This window comes from Arachis hypogaea, chromosome 2, assembly GCF_003086295.3.
Source record: "Arachis hypogaea cultivar Tifrunner chromosome 2, arahy.Tifrunner.gnm2.J5K5, whole genome shotgun sequence".
NCBI classification, from domain to species: Eukaryota; Viridiplantae; Streptophyta; class Magnoliopsida; order Fabales; family Fabaceae; genus Arachis; species Arachis hypogaea.
The window spans coordinates 28522483-28537126 of record NC_092037.1 but is presented as its reverse complement, the minus strand read 5'-3'; positions in this window follow the sequence as shown (position 1 = coordinate 28537126).

Genomic DNA, 14644 nt, shown 5'->3' with positions numbered 1-14644 from the left:
GATGCCTTTATGTATATTTTGGGAGAGATAGGAAATCTTGTTGTCAAACTAAATTTACTTCTGTATCCCTTAGAGGATGGAAAGGAAGCATGCAAAAGTGGAAGGAATCGCAAAGCTGTCAACCCTGACCTCTTCGTACTTAATTGACCATAACTTGAGCTACAAAGGTTAAAATGAGGCGGTTTTAGTTGCGTTGGAAAGCTAACATCTGAGACTTCGCAATGATATATAATTTGCCATAGTTGATCTGGCTTTTAGGGATGCGCACGCGTACGCGTGGATGGTGCGAAAGTTCAGCGTATCAGAAATCACATGGAGAGATTTCTGGGCTATTTTGGACCCACTTTTCGGTCCAAAAAACACAGATTAGAGGCTGCAGAGTGGGAGAATCAGGAGGCTACTTCTCATTGACATAATTTTAGGTTTTAGATGTAGTTTTCTAGAGAGGGAGGCTCTCTCCTCTCTCTCGGTTTTAGGATTCCTAGTTTTATGCTTTTGAGTTGGATATTGACAGAGTTACTACCTCCGTTGAAATCTTTATCATTATAGTTTGCTTCCTATTTCCTTACTCTTTTAATTTCCATTTATCTTATTCACGCGTTACATATGAATATTTCTGATTTTGGAATTTATTAATGCAAAGAATAATTTTCCATTTAATTTCATTATCTGTTTGCTTGCTTCTAATTAATTTGATTATTATGTCTTTTTTCTACCCCTTGAATATGCATGTGAAATTGGCATCCATGTCAATGGAGTAGGCTCTCAACTTGACTTTGGAGTTGATTAATAGGAGACCCTTGAGTTGGAATACTCAAGCGTTAATTGGTAATTGGAAGTTGTTGGCTAGCTCTCTAGTTGCTAACGCTAATCCTTCCCAAGGGAGAGGATTAGGACTTGTGAATAGAAGTTGGCTCAACCGCTTGACTTTCCTTCATTTGTTGAGGGTTTACTAAGTAGAAACAACAACCTATTATTATTAATCTTGGGAAATCCAACAAGGATAGAACTTCTGATTAATCTTCTCCTAGCTAAGGCTTTTATTTCAATTGTATAAAACCTCTTGTTAATTTTCCTTGCTTTAAATTAAAATTAATTATTTTATCATTTCTCACTCTAAAAATTCTCAAAAAAACCCATAACCAATAGTAACACACTTTCCTGCAATTCCTTGAGAGACGACTGATGAGCGGATAATTTATACGCTTTTTGGCATTATTTTTACATAGTTTTTAGTATGATTTAGTTACTTTTTAGTATATTTTTATTAGTTTTTAAGAAAAATTCACATTTTTGGACTTCACTATGAGTTTACGTGTTTTTCTGTGATTTCAGGTATTTTTTGGCTGAAATTGAGGGACTTGAGCAAAAATCTGATTCAGAGGCTGACAAAGGACTGCAGATGCTGTTGGATTCTGACCTCTCTTCACTCGAAGTGGATTTTCTGGAGCTACAAAATTCCAAATGGCGCGCTCTGAATAGAGTTGGAAAGTAGACATCCAGGGATTTCTAGCAATATATAATAGTCCATACTTTGCATGAGTTTTGATGACGTAAAATGGCGTCAAAATGCCAGCTCTCTGCCCTTTTCTGGCGTCAAAATGCCAGAACTGGCATAAAAGTTGAAGTTAAACGCCCAAACTGGCATTAAAGCTGGTGTTTAACTCCAAGGAAGACCCCTACACGTGAAAGCTTCAATGCTCAGCCCAAGCACACACCAAGTAGGTCCGGAAGTGGATTTCTGCATCATTTACCTATTTTTGCAAACCCTAGTAGCTAGTTTTATTATAAATAGAACTTTTTACTATTGTACCAGGGGTCTTTTTCCCTATTTTCAAATTCATATGTCATTTGGGGAGGCTGGCCGTTCGGCCATGCCTTGACCTTGTTCTTATGTATTTTCAACAGTGGAGTTTCTACACACCATAGATTAAGGTGTGGAGCTCTGCTGTTCCTCGAGTATTAATGCAAAGTACTATTGTTCTTCTATTCAATTCATGCTTATTCTTATTCTAAGATATCCATTCACACACAAGAACATGATGAATGAGATGATTATGTGACACTCATCACCATTCTCACTCAAGAACGCGTGATTGACAACCACTTCCGTTCTACATGAAAACAAGCTTGAATGTGTATCTCTTGGATTCCTGGTCTATGCGTTTGATTGTCTCTCCTGACAACAGAGCCTTCAATTCCTTGCGATCAGAGTCTTCGTGGTATAAGCTAGAATCCATTGGCAGCATTCTTGAGATCCGAAAAGTCTAAACATTGTCTGTGGTATTCCGAGTAGGATCTGGGATTGGATGACTGTGACGAGCTTCAAACTTGCGACTGTAGGGCATGGTGACAGATGCAAAAGGATAGTAAATCCTATTCCTACACGATCGAGAACTGATAGATGATTAGCCCTACGTAACCCGTAGTTGGACCATTTTCACTGAGAGGATGGATGGTAGCCATTGACAACGGTGATCCCCCTACAAACAGCTTGCCATAGAAATGAGTATGAAGGATTGGATGAAGGCAGTAGGAAAGCAGAGATTCAAAAGGGATAAAGCATATTCATACGCTTATCTGAAATTCCCACCAATGATTTACATAAGTATCTCTATCTTTGTTTTATGTTTTATTTATCTTTTAATTATCAAAACTCTATAACCATTTGAATCTGCCTGACTGAGATTTACAAGGTGACCATAGCTTGCTTCAAGCCGACAATCTCCGTGGAATCGACCCTTACCCACGTAAAGTTTATTACTTGGACGACCTAGTGCACTTGCTGGTTAGTTGTGCGAAGTTATGAAAAAGAGTGATATTACAATTGTGCGTACCAAGTTGTTGGCGCCATTGAGATAACAATTTCGTGCACCAAGTTTTTGGCGCTGTTGCCGGGGATTGTTCGAGTTTGGACAACTGACGGTTCATCTTGTTGCTCAGATTAGGTAATTTTCTTTTCAAAAAGTTTTCAAAAATCTTTCAAAAATTTTTTATTTGTTTTCATTTTTCTAAAAAAATAATTTTCGAAAAAAAACCCCAAAAAAATTCATAAAATCATAAAAACTCAAAAATATTTCATGGTTCTTGTTTGAATCTAGGGCCAAATTTTAAGTTTGGTGTCAATTGCATGATTTTAATTGTCTTGCAATTTTCGAAACACATGCATTGTGTTCTTGATGATCTTCAAAGTTGTTCTTGATTAATTGCCTTGTTTGATCTTCATGATTTATTGATTTGCACTGCATGATGTTCTACATATGCATTCTTGCATTCATACGGCCCAAACGTGAGAAAGTTCTAAGTTTGGTGTTCTCCATATTTTCTTTCATTAAGAAAACTGAGTTCTTGATGTTCATCTTGATCTTCAACATTGTTCTTGGTTTTCATCTTGACGTTCATAATGTTCTTGCATATATCTTGTGTTTTGATCCAAGAATTATATGTTTTGATTCATTTTGTTGTTCTTCAAAATTGAAAACATATCTTCTTGAATAAAGGATTTTGCAAAATGAAGATCCAAGAACATAAAGCAGAGGAATTACAGAGAAAAAGCTGGGCGTTCAAAACGCCCAGTGAAGAAGGAAAATTGGCGTTTAAACGCCAGCCAGGGTACCTGGCTGGGCGTTTAAACGCCCAAATCATGCAGCAATTGGGCGTTAAAAGCCCAAAACATGCAGCTCTTGGGCGTTTAATGCCAGGATGACACAAGGAGAGGAATTTTGTTTTCAAATCAAATCTTTTTCAGATCTTCATAATTTTTCAAAATCAAATATTTTTCATATCAAATATTTTCAATCATATATTTTTCAAAATCATATCTTTTCAAACATATCTTTTTCAAAAATCAAATCTTTTCTTCATATTTTCAAAAAAAATCTTGATTCAAAAATTTCAAGTTTGTTACTTTCTTGTTAAGAAAAGTTCAATATTTTAAATTTAGAATCATATATTTTAGTTTCTTGATAATCAATTTATTATTTTTTAAAATCAAATCTTTTTAATTTTTATCTTTTCAATCATATTTTTTAAATCATATCTTTTAAATCATATCTCTCTCAAATCATATCTTTTTAGAAAATCCATGATTTCAAAATCTTTTTAACTTCTTATCTTTTTCAAATTTATTTCTTATCTTTTTCAAAACCACCTAACCACTTTTTGACTTTCAATTTTCGAAAAACATTAACCTTTTTTCAAAATTCTTTTTTTATTTAACTAATTGTTTTGAATTTTAATTAAAAATTTCAAAAATTCTTTCCCCCTCTCTTATCTTTTTCTATTTAAACAATAACATTCCTCCTCCATTGTCAATTCGAACTTCATCTCTCTCATTGTGTTTGAATCCTTCTTCACTTACCTCATCCTTCTATTCTTGTTTTCCTCTGACACCTCAAGGAATCTCTATACTGTGACATAGAGGTTCCATATTTTCTTTGTTTTCCTCTTTCATATGAGTAGGAGCAAAGATAAAGGCATGCTTGTTGAAGCTGATCTTGAACCTGAAAGGACTCTGAAGAGGAAGCTAAGAGCAGCTAAAGCACAAAACTCTGAAGAGGACCTCACTAAAATTTTTGAAAAGGAAGTAGCAAAAGAAACAATTATGGACGAACCAAACAACAATGCAAGGAAGATGCTTGGTGATTTTACTACACCAACTTCCAACTTCTATGGAAGAAGAATCTCAATCCCTGCCATTGGAGCAAACAATTTTGAGCTAAAGCCTCAATTGGTTTCTCTGCTGCAACAGAATTGCAAGTTTCATGGACTTCCATCAGAAGATCCTTATCAATTTTTAACTGAGTTCTTGCAGATCTGTGATACTGTTAAGACCAATGGAGTTGATCCTGAAGTTTACAAGCTTATGCTTTTCCCTTTTGCTATAAGAGACAGAGCTAGAACATGGTTAGATTCACAACCCAGAGATAGCCTGGACTCTTGGGATAAGCTGGTCACGGCTTTCTTAGCCAAGTTCTTTCCTCCTTAAAAGCTGAGCAAGCTTAGAGTGGATGTTCAAACCTTCAGACAGAAAGAAGGTGAATCCCTCTATGAAGCTTGGGAAAGATACAAGCAGCTGACCAAAAAGTGTCATTCTGACATGCTTTCAGAATGGACCACATTAAATATATTCTATGATGGTCTGTCTGAATTTTCCAAGATGTCACTGGACCACTCTGTAGGTGGATCCATTCACCTAAAGAAAATGCCTACAGAAGCTCAGGAACTTATTGAAATGGTTGCAAATAACCAGTTCATTTATACCTCTGAGAGGAATCCTATGAGTAATGGGATGCCTCAAAAGAGAGGAGTTCTTGAAATTGATGCTTTGAATGCCATACTGGCTCAAAACAAAATATTGACCCAACAAGTTAATATAATCTCTCAGAGTCTGAATGGATTGCAAAATGCATCCAACAGTGCTAAAGAAGCATCTTCTGAAGAAAAAGCTTATGATCTTGAGAACCCTGCAATGGCAGAGGTAAATTACATGGGTGAAGCCTTTGGAAACACCTATAATCCTTCATGGAAAAATCATCCAAAATTTTCATGGAAGGATCAACAGAAGCAAGGCTTCAATAATAACAATGGTGGAAGAAACAGGTTTAGCAATAGCAAACTTTTCCCATCATCACCTTAGCAACAGACAGAGCATTCTGAGCAGAATTCTTCTAGCTTAGCAAATATAGTGTCTGATCTATCTAAGGCCACTCTTAGTTTTATGACTGAAACAAGATCCTTCATTAGAAATTTGGAGGCACAAGTGGGCCAGCTGAGTAAAAAGGTTACTGAAACTCTTCCTAGCACTCTCCCAAGCAATAAAGAAGAGAATCCCAAAGGAGAGTGCAAGGCCATTGATATAATCAACATGGCCGAAACCTTAGAGGAGGAGGAGGACATGAATCCCAATGAGGAAAACCTCTGGGAACGTGCAGTGGCCAGTAAGGAATACCTTAACGAGGAACCAAAAGAATCTGAGGCTCATACAGAGACCGTAGAGATTCCCTTGGACCTTCTTTTACCATTCATGAGCTCTGATGACTATTCATCTTCTGAAGAGGATGAAGACATTGTTGAAGGGCAAGTTGCCCAATATTTAAGAGCAATCATGAAGCTGAATGCCAAGCTATTTGGTAATGAGACTTGGGAGGAAGAGCCTCCCTTGCTCACCAATGAACTGAATACATTGGTTAAGCAAAATTTACCTCAAAAGAAATAGGATCCTGGTAAATTCTTAATACCCTGTATCATAGGCACCATGACCTTTGAAAAAGCTCTTGTTATCTGGGGTCAGGGATAAACATAATGCCACTCTCTGTGATAGAGAAACTGGGAATCTATAAGGTACATGCTGCCAAATTCTCGTTGGAGATGGCAGATAAATCTATGAAAAAGGCTTATGGACTAGTAGAGGACGTGCTAGTGAAGGTTGAAGGCCTTTGCTTCCCTGCTGATTTCATAATCCTAGACACTAGGAGGGATGAGGACGAATCCATCATCCTTGGAAGACCCTTCCTAGCCACAGCAAGAGCTGTAATTGATGTTGACAGAGGAGAGTTGATCCTTCATGTGAATGAAGAATGCCATGTAGTAAAGACTCAAGGTTCTCCATCTGTAACCATGGAGAGTAAGCATGAAGAGCTTCTCCCAATACAGAGTCAAACAGAGCCCCCACATTCAAACTCTAAGTTTGGTGTTAGGAGGCCACAGCCAAACTCTAAGTTTGGTGTTGAGAGATCTCAACCATACTCTGATCATCTGTGAGGCTCCATGAGAGCTCACTGTCAAGCTATTGACATTAAAGAAGCGCTTATTAGGAGGCAACCCATTTTATTTTAATTTTATCTATATTATTTTGTTTTCTTTTAGGTTGATGATCATGTAAAGCCACAAAGACAATTACAAAAAATAAAGAAAAAAAAATCAAAAATAGCATTGAAAATAGCACACCCTGGAGGAAGGACTTACTGGCGTTTAAACGCCAGTAAGGGTAGCAAAACGGGCGTTTACACGCCCAATCTGGCACCTTTATGGGCGTTTAAACGCCAGAATAGGGCACCAGACTGACGTTTAAATGCAAGAACAGGGCAACAAACTAGCATTTAGACGCCAGAACAGGAAGGAAGGCTGGCGTTTAAACGCTAGAACAAGGCAGCAGACTGGCGTTTAAATGCTAGAATTGCACTCTAAGGCGTTTTGAATGCCCAATTGGAGCAGGGAAGCGAATTCCTTGACCCCTCAGGATCTGTGGACCTCACAGGATTTCCACCAACCTTAACTCACTCTCTCTCCTCTTCACACCTTTCTACAACACTCTTCCCCAAATACCCTTCACCAATCACCTCCATATCTCTTCCCCAAATACCCTTAACCAAGCACTTCCTTAACTCTTCCCCCAAAACCCCCACCCACCTTCAAAATTCAAAACCATCTCCCTCCCAAACCCACCCAAACCATTCGGCCACTCTCCCTATAAATATCCCCCTTCACACCTTCATTTTTACACATCACAAACACCTTCTTCCCCTCTTGGCCGAACCCTATACACCCTCCATCTCCTCCATTTTCTTATTCTTCTACATCTTTCCTTCTTCTTTTCCTTAAGGACAAGCAAATATTTTAAGTTTAGTGTGGTAAAAGTATTGCTTTTTTTTCCATATTCATTTATGGCACCTAAGGCCAGAGAAACCTCTAGAAAGAGGAAAGGGAAGGCAACTGCCTCCACCTCTGAGTCATGAGAGATGGAGAGATTAATCTCAAAGGTCCATCAAGACCACTTCTATGAAGTTGTGGCCAAGAAGAAGGTGATCCCTGAGGTCCCTTTTAGGCTTAAAAAGGGCGAATATCCGGAGATCCGACAAGAGATCCGAAGAAGAGGTTGGGAAGTTCTTGCTAATCCCATTCAACAAGTCGAAATCTTAATGGTTCAAGAGTTCTATGCAAACGCATGGATCACTAGGAACCATGATCAAAGTATGACCCAAACCTAAAGTATCATACCTCTAGAACTCTACAAGGTGGCTGACAAGTCCTCACATTTGGCAAGATTAGCCTTTCCTCATCTCATATGTCACCTTTGCTCTTCAACTGAGATTGTCATAGAGGGAGACATCCTCATTGAAGAGGACAAACCCATCACTAAGAAGAGGATAGAGCAAACTAGAGAGCCCATTCATGGCACTCAACAAGAGCATGAGGAGGGCCCTCATCAAGAAATCCCTGAGATGCCTCAAGGGATGCAATTTCCTCCACACAATTATTGGGAGCAACTCAACACTTCTTTGGAAAGCTTGAGTTACAACATGGACCAATTAAGGGTGGAACACTAAGAGAACGCCATCATTCTCCATGAGATTAGAGAAGATCAAAGAACTATGAGGGAGGAGCAACAAAGGCAAGGAAGAGACATAGAGGAGCTTAAGAGCACCATTGGTTCTTCAAGAGGAGGAAGACGCCACCCTCACTAAAGTGGACTCATTCCTTAATCTCCTTGTCTATTTATTTTCTATTCTCGGCTTTATGCTGTATGTTCTATCTATGTTTGTGTCCTCACTACATGATCATTAGTGTCTAGTGTCTATGCCTTAAAGCTATGAATAATCCCATGAATCCTTCACCTCTCTTAAATGAAAAATGTGCTTAATTACAAAAGAACAAGAAGTACTTGGATTTCAAATTTTATCTTGAAACTAGTTTAATTATTTTGATGTGGTGGCAATACTTTTTGTTCTCTGAATGAATGCTTGAATAATGCATATTTTTTATCTTGTTGTTTATGAATATTAAAGCTGTTGGCTCTTAAAAGAATGGTGAACAAAGAGAAATGTTATTGATAATATGAAAAATCATGAAATTGATTCTTGAAGCAAGAAAAAGCAGTGAAAAAAGGGGCAAAACAAAAAAAAGAGAAAGAAAAAGAAAAAAAGCAAGCAGAAAAAGCCAATAGCCCTTTAAACCAAAAGGCAAGGGTAAAAAGGATCCAAGGCTTTGAGCATTAATGGATAAGAGGGCCCAAGGAAATAAAATCCAGGCCTAACGGGCTAAATCAAGCTGTCCCTAACCATGTGCTTATGGCATGCAGGTCCAAGCAAAAAGCTTGAGATGAGTGGTTAAAGTTGTGATCCAAAGCAAAAGAGTGTGCTTAAGAACTTCAACACCTCTAATTGGGGACTTTAGCAAAGCTGAGTCACAATCTGAAAAGGTTCACCCAGTTATGTCTCTGTAGCATTTATGTATCCGGTGGTAATATTGGAAAACAAAGTGCTTAGGGTCACGGCCAAGACTGATAAAGTAGTTGTGTTCAAGAATCAACATATTGAACTAGGAGAATCAATAACACTATCTAAAATTCTAAGTTCCTATAGATGCCAATCATTCTGAATTTCAAAAGAAAAAGTGAGATGCCAAAACCGTTCAGAAGCAAAAAGCTACAAGCCCCGCTCATCTAATTAGAACTAAGTTTCATTGATACTATGGGATTCATTGTACATTCTCTTCTTTTTATCCTATTTTGTTTTCAGTTGCATGGGGACAAGTGATGACAAGTCATCTTAGCCTAGTTTCACTAGTCTCTTTCTTTTGTTTTTAATTGAATTATGCACTTTCATGAGGCTTAAGCAAGCTAATTTAGGTAGATTTTCATGCTTCCTTTGATTGAATCAACCATAGATAAATTAATGCAATTTCATGAGGTTTGAGGCCATAATTGATGCATATTAGGATAGAATGATCATCTCATGATTTTGAGCATAGCTTTGATGTGTTTGGTTGATTTATGATAGGTGAAGAAAGCTTGGAAAAGGGTTGAAGTAAGAAGGAATGGCTAGAAGTTAAGAGAAGACAATGAAACAAGTGAAATTGAACCAGGAAGAATGAAGTTGGACTTGAAGTTAGCCCCCAAACGTTGGCACAAACTTTTGGACGAAAAGTTAGCCCCAACGTTAGCCCCCTAACTTGGAGGCTAACGTTGGAGATTTAAAATTCCTCCCAGGGTGCCCAACGTTTGCGCCAACGTTAGCCCCAAACTTGGAGGCTAACGTTGGCATGAAAATTCCTCCCAGGGGCTGCCAACATTTGCGCCAACGTTAGCCCCCTAACTTGGAGGCTAACGTTGGCATGAGAATTGTCCTCCAGGGGCTGCTAACGTTTGCGCCAACGTTAGCCCCCTAACTTGGAGGCTAACGTTGGCGCCACACCAACACAAAAACAAGGCCAACGTTAGGGTCAAAGTTAGACCCCTAACGTTGGCACCAACGTGAGATGCAGCAAATTGGTTTTGCTGATATGAAAAGTTGGCCTCAAAGTTAGCCCCCTAACTTTGAGGCTAACTTTGAATCCAACTTTGCAAAACTCAAATCCGGTTCAATTGATTCACTTGGGTTTCTCTCCAAACTTCAAGAGCAATCAACCAAGGCCTCTTTCAACCCAATTCCACCAAGAGCAAAGGCCCAACTCAAGGCTTGAAGATCAATTGAAGAAAGTGTATAAATAGGCTAGAATTCAAGTTATTCGGGGAGCTTCCCTTTTTAGTTTTCAGAGAGTTTTCTTTTGGTTTTGGGAGCTTGAATGATCTTTACTTTCTAAGTTTAATTGCTTTCAATTTCAATTACAATTGTCTTGGATCTTGGGTTGGAGAATTGAAGGAATTCTGTTTCAATCTCACCTTAGATCTCTCTGTTGATTTTCACTGCAATTTAATTTCCAATTCGGTTCATTGCTTCTTCATCTAATCTCTTTGCAATTTACAATTCCATTGCTATTGTTCTTGTTGGATCTAGGAAGGCATTGAGATCTAGACTTGGTTTTCTAGTCTCTTGGGTCCTGAGATCTTGATTCATCTTTTCAATTCCCTATTTCTTGCTTTACTTGTTCATTTACTTGTCTGTTTGAATCCGATTCAACCCCAATTCCCATTTACTCTTCAGTTTGATGCAATTTAATTTCTCTTTGTTTAATTCCTGCAAATCCAAGTCCCAATCCCCTTTACATTTCAAGCCATTTACATTTCTTGTCATTTAAGATTCTTGCAATTTACATTACTTGCTCTTTAAGTTTCTGCCATTTACTTTCTTGCTCTTTAAGATTCAGCAATTTATTTCTTGTTCTCTTTACTTTCAATGCAATTTAAATTCTGCAAGTTACCCATCAATCAACCAAATCTTGATTCGCTTGACTAAATCAACCACTAAACTAAAATTGCTCAATCCTTCAATCCCTGTGAGATCGACCTCACTCCCGTGAGTTTTATTACTTGATGCGACCCGGTGCACTTGCCGGTTAGATTGGTGTTGTTTTGGGAAAGATTCTTGTCTCCACCAAAATAATCCCATCAAGTTTTTGGCGCCGTTGCCGGGGATTGATTAGATTGACAATGATTAAGTGAGGTGGAAATTTAGATCAAGCACTTTTTTTCTTTATTTTTGATTAACCCACTAACTGTTTGATTTTTTGCTTAAACTAACTAAAACTTCAATTTCAGCAGTAGATTGAAGTATCATTGGTTTGTGCATTACTCATGATATGCTTGTATGTCAGGTACAAGAAAAAACGCACTAAATTTTCATGAACAAGATGAAAGGATTCTCAGGAGGTTAAGAAGAGCTGAGAGAGGGAAGAATATTGTTGGAGAAGAGGAATCAGACGAAGAATTTCAAGATATGGAGGAACATTCAACTAATCCACCTGGTGGAGCAGAGAACAACAATGACAACCCACCTCAGAGGAGAGTTTTGGCTTCCTATACCTTTGCTAATCCTAGACATTGTGGAAGCAGCATCTTGGCTCCAAATGTTAATGCAAACAATTTTGAACTTAAGCAACAACTCATCACTTTGGTTCAGAACAATTGCTCTTTTGGTGGAGGATCACTTGAAGACCCACACCAACATTTATCCACCTTCTTGAGGATATGCAACACTGTAAAAACTAACGGTGTGCCTCTTGACAGTTACAAACTGATGCTATTCCCATTTTCTCTCAGGGACAAGGCCACTCAATGGTTGGAATCATTCCCAAGAGACAGCATCAACAACTGGGATGATTTGGTAACCAAGTTCCTTGCCAAGTTTTATCCACCACAGAGGGTTATAAGGTTGAAAGCCGAGGTACAAACATTCACTCAAATGGAGACTGAACCCATCTATGAGGCATGGGAGAGGTACAAAGCTCTAGTCAGGAAATGTCCTTCTAACATGTTTAATGAATGGGAGAAGCTGCAAAACTTCTATGAAGGCTTAACACTGAAGTCCCAGGAATCCTTGGATCACTCAGCTGGAGGTTCCTTGCAACTCATGAAAACTGCAGAAGAGGCTCAAGAACTTATTGATATGGTGGCCAACAACCAGTATTTCTTTGCTCATCAAAGAAGCCGCCAACCATCACAAAGAAGAGGAGTAATGGAGCTAGAAGGAGTGGATTCAATCCTGGCTCAAAATAAATTAATGCAGCAGCAAATTCAACAACAATTTGAGCAAATGACCAAGAGGATTGATAGCCTCCAAGTTGCAGCAGTCAACACTAGCCAACCATCAACCACATGGGGACAAAATGAAGAAATTCAAGAAGAGCAACAGCAAGAACAAGTCCAGTACATGCATTCCAATCCAAATGAAGTCTATGGTGATACATACAACCCCTCATGGAAGAATCACCCCAACCTCAGATGGGGAGACACTCAAAACCACCAACAACCATGGCAGAGGAACTCAAACCAAAACAACCCAAGAAACAACCAAAATTACAACCAGCATCAAACCAACCAAAACACCTACAGGAAACCTCAAAACAACTACCCCAACCTCAACCAATACCAATCCAATAATCAACCCATTAACCAAAATGCCCACCATCCCCCACCTACAACTCACAACCCACCACAAGCACCACCTGAATCCCAAAGACTCACAAACTTGGAGACCTTGATGGACAAAATGATGAAATATCAGGAAATGGCAACCAAAAACCAAGAAGCATCAATAAAAAGCCTAGAGAGGCAGATCGGGCAAATCTCCAAGCAAATCTCTATTGAGAGACCTTCAAGCTCACTGCCCAGTGACATAATCCCAAATCCCAAGGAGGAATGCAAGGCAATACAATTAAGGAGTGGGAGAATACTGATGAGCAACAATGACACTACAAAGAAACAAAAAGAGAACATCAAAGAACCAACAGAGGATGAGAAGCAAACAAAAGTAGATCAAGCCAAAAAGCAAATGAAGGGAGATGAAGCACTAGATCAAGAGGAGATGCCAAACAAAAGCACTGAGAAACTCAAGGAGAAGGACAATCAGCCACAAAGCTCAAGGGAAATGACTCAGGAACAGCAGCAAATAGGAAAGAACCACACACCTCCACTGTCATATCCTCAGAGATTCAACAAAGAGGTTAAGGACCAACATTTCCACAAATTCCTTGAGACCTTCAAGAAGCTGGAAATCAATATCCCTCTAGCTGAAGCACTTGAGCAAATGCCTTTGTATGCCAAGTTCTTGAAGGACCTTATCAATAAGAAAAGAAGTTGGGATGAGAAGGAAATCGTATCACTCACTGAGGAATGCAGAGTCTTGATTCAAAAAGGGTTGCCTCCCAAGCTTGAGGACCCAGGAAGTTTCTTGTTACCTTGTACCATTGGGGAAGTGACCGTCACTAAAGCAATGTGCGATCTCGGAGCAAGTATTAATTTGATACCATCCTCCCTGGTGAAAAAGCTACATATAGAGGAAGTCAAACCAGTACAAATGTCTCTGGAGCTGGTAGATAAGTCAATGGTACACCCCAGGGGTGTAATTGAAAATCTGTTAGTCAAGGTGGACAGCTTTATATACCCTGCTGATTTTGTGGTTCTGGATTCAAACGAGGATGATGGTGACTCTGTTATATTGGGAAGGCCATTCTTGGCTACTGGTAGAGCTATCATAGACATAGAAGAAGGGGAACTAACTCTCAGGATGCATGATCAGAGTGTCACTCTGAAGGTATTACCAGAAGCACAATGTAGCAAGGAGAAGAAAGACTATCTGAAAATTGACAAGGGAGAATCACAGTTGAAGGAAGATGACAAAAAGAGTCAAGGCCACATCCCAAAGATAAGAGCTGTACAAATTGATGAAGGAGCCCAAGAAGACATTGGAGTATTAGCCACTGAGAAGAAGAATCCCCAAGTGAAGCCCATGGCCAGAAAAAAAAGATCAACAAAAGGAAAGATGAAGCACAGAAACAAAACAAAAAGGGGTTGGAAGAACAGGAGGATCCCAACAGAGGGGCTTTCCAAAGGTGACAAAGTGCAACTGATATATCAATAGCTGGGTGCAAACCAACAAACTGAGGACTACTCCACTGTCAGCAACATACTCTCATTAGAGCATGCTGAGATTGAACACCAGAAAACAAAGAAGAGGATCACAGTCAGGGGAGACAAATTGAGGCTTTACAAGCACCAACCACCATAAAAGAGAGCCTCAATGTCAAGCTAATGACAATAAAAGAGCGCTTGTTGGGAGGCAACCCAACCCGAGGTAGTTTTCTTTTCATAGCTTTTTCAATAGAAATGTTGAATAATTGATATGTATTGCAAGGAACTAAGTTTGGTGTTGCACACCAAAAACAATTTAAGGGAGAATGTAGGTTTCTAAGTTTGGTGTTCCACCAA